General features: G+C 42.0%; 1 non-coding gene across 1 annotated transcript; it reads left to right on the forward strand.

Annotated features, from left to right (window-relative positions):
• Positions 1-2,871: 2,871 nt before the first annotated feature.
• LOC112760354 (small nucleolar RNA R71) lies at positions 2,872-2,975 on the forward strand. Its single transcript, XR_003180799.1, has one exon. It is a non-coding gene; the product is annotated as a small nucleolar RNA R71 (small nucleolar RNA).
• Positions 2,976-3,184: the final 209 nt, after the last annotated feature.

Genomic DNA, 3,184 nt, shown 5'->3' on the forward strand with positions numbered 1-3,184 from the left:
TAAGGATGCAGTGACATAAAGACTAGCAAACTTAGACCTATTCAAAAAAACTTAAAAGACAGAATTTAAAAAGGTTCAAACTACTATGGAAGCATGTTCTATTTCATACAAGATCTTCCTTATTTAAAGCATAGAGAAAGATGGACCAAAGAAGGAACTCCACCACCTTTTACTCATGTGGTTGCTCATGCTCTCCTCCTTGAGGTACGTGTATAGTACCCTCTTCATGAAGTGGCCGAACCCTTCTCATTTAATTATCCAATCAATCCCCTTCAATGCTCCTTTCCTTTTCCTAAAAAAGATAAAAGAAGAAAAGTAAGAATTAATATCATAAAAAAAAAAGATCAATTTAAATTTTACAGCTAGAATAATAAAAAGAAGAAAATATTTTGTTTATTCATGAACTCCAACTAACTAACTAACTGTGTATCCTTATATGCACATTGGTGGCACCATGGGGTGACACCAAATTTAGTTTGGAGCACTGTGATGAAAAGTTCTATTCAAAGCTCCAAGACTAGCATGCTCTCAGTTGCATTCATGCTTTCTTGGCATGCTTTGAACACCAAACTTGTTCTTCACTATATACTACCTATTAAGGATTTCACCAAGTGTTTGTCAAGTTTGGGTTGGAATTCATGAATATTGACTTATTTACTAGTAAAGGCTCATAAAACATGGGTTGCCTCCCATGAAGCGCTTCTTTAGTGTCACTAGCTTGACGTTTCTCCTTCATCAGGGAGGTTGATAATGCTTCAAGTCCTCCCCTCTTGCCTTGGACTTATATCCATTGGTTGTATCAATGATCTCTACATGTTCCAAGGAGAGAACTCTGTTGATAGTGAAGACCTTAGGTAACTAAGATGGTACAGTGGGGAGATTAGGGGGGATATCTGGGAAGTAAGCTGAGATCACTTTATCCCCTGGAGAGAAGTCTTCCGTAGGGATCTTCTTGTTCCTCCACCCCTTGGTACCTTCTTCCTTGTCCCTTTTGATGTTGCCTTGCTCTTGGTGACTTCTTCTTCTAAGGGAATTTTGTTGTTGTCCTCACATGTCTCTGGTGGTTTAGGTTCCTCCAGCTTTTCTTTGAGTTGTGACAACTGCTTATTTCCTTGTTCATCAACCAAGGGCTTTCCCAGATGGGCTGGTTGTGCTTCAGTGCTTGCTTCCTCTGTCAGCATCTCATTATGATCTTTGCTTGGTTCTTTGTTTTCTTGGTATGCTTCTTGTGAGAGTTTGAAGACATTAAAGCTGAGTCGTTCATCATGGATCCTCAATATTAGCTCCCCTCGCTCCACATCTATGAGTGCTCTGGCTGTAGCTAGGAATGGTCTTCCCAATATGATTGGGTGAGTGTGACTCTCTTTCATGTCCAAGATGACAAAGTCTGTGGGAAGAAAGTACTTCCCAACCTTTACCAATACATTTTCTACCACTCCTATTGCTTGTTTTTGAGTTTTGTCTGCCAGCCTTATGACTACATCTGTGGGTATTATCTCATTGATCTTCAGCCTCTTCACCAGGGATAAGGGCATTAAGTTGATGCTGGCTCCCAAATTGTAGAGTGCTTTATCAAACATTGTTTCTCCTATGGCACAGGGGACATGAAAACTCCCCGAATCTTTTCTTTTTGTAGGCAACTATGGTTGAATGAGGGCACTGCACTCCTTGTTCATCACTATAGTTTGGCCTCCCTTGAGTGAGCTTTTCCTGGGAAGCAGCTCCTTCATATACTTGATGTATGCAGGCATTTGTTGAATAGTCTTGATGAATGGTATGTTGACATGCAGAGATACAAACAAATCTAGAAACCTTGAGTATATTCTCTTCTCCACAGCAGTATTGAGCAGTTGGGGAAAAGGTGCATTGAGTCTCAGCAGCTCCTGTTGTGAGATTTCTGGTTCTTGATGATCTTTTTCCTTCTTCTCTACTGAGGTATCTTCAGGTTGTTCTGACAGCTTGCTTGGCTTGTCCTCAGTCTCCTTATCACTTATAGTGACCATCTTGCAATCTTCCCATCTTACTTTCTTTGTTTCACCTCTCGGATTCTTCTCTGTGTCACTTGGAAATCCATCTGTGGGTTTGGGAATTTGCTCAGAGAGATACCCCACTTGAGATTCCAACCTCTTGATTGTGTCTCCCTAGTTCTTGAAACTGGCTCGCACTTCCTCCTTGAACACCTTGTTGTCTTGAATCTCCTTACCTATGCCTTCAAGTAGATTCTCAATCCTTGAGAGTCTGTCATCAAATGATTCTAGATCGTGATTAGAGGTGGAAGGATGAGGTAAGTTATTTTGTTTTTGATGTGGATGTGGAGAGGTGTTACTATGGGAGTGTTGATATGGCCTAGATGTGAAATGTTGGTGAGCTGCATTGTTGGGATTTGGGCGTCTTTGATCAAGGCTTTGGTCTTGTTGATTTTCCCACCCAAAGTTTGGGTGATTCCTCCATCCAGGGTTGTAGGTCTTGGAGTATGGATCATGGTTTTACCTAGGTGAATTCCCAATGTAGTTGACTTGCTCCTGACTTTCCTCTGCTTCTTCATTCGCTCCTTCTTGGGTTGTTGATGAAGTGGTGATTGCTGCTACTTGGTTCCTCTCCATCTTCTTGGTGAGGTCAGCCAGCTGCTGGGTAATGAGCTTGTTTTGGGTCAGCAGAGCATCTACATTGTTTAGCTCCATCACTCCTCTCGTGTTCCCTCTTTCGGAAGCATAGAAGTAGTCATTCTCTGCTACAGTTTCAATGACATCTATGGCTTCCTCAATGGTCTTCTTCTTGTTCAAAGATCCTCCGGATGAATGGTCTACTGCCTTCTTTGATTCATAAGAGAGCCCTTCATAGAAAATGTGCAGCTGCACCTATTCGTTGAACATGTCAGGTGGACACCTCCTTGTCAGGTCCTTAAACCTCTCCCATGCTTCATACAGAGTCTCACCATCTTGTTGCCTGAAAGTTTGGACCTCAGCTCTCAGCCTATTGATTTGTTGAGGGGGGTAGAATCTTGCTAAGAATTTGTTCACCACATCTTCCCAAGTTGTCAAGCTCTCCTTCGGGAAAGACTCCAACCACTTGGCTGCCTTATCCTTGAGTGAGAATGGAAATAAGAGCAGTCTATAGGCGTCAGGATGAACACCATTAGACTTCACCGTGTCACATATTCTCAGGAAGGTGGTTAGATGTTGAT

Source organism: Arachis hypogaea, chromosome 16 (assembly GCF_003086295.3).
Source record: "Arachis hypogaea cultivar Tifrunner chromosome 16, arahy.Tifrunner.gnm2.J5K5, whole genome shotgun sequence".
Classification (NCBI taxonomy): Eukaryota; Viridiplantae; Streptophyta; class Magnoliopsida; order Fabales; family Fabaceae; genus Arachis; species Arachis hypogaea.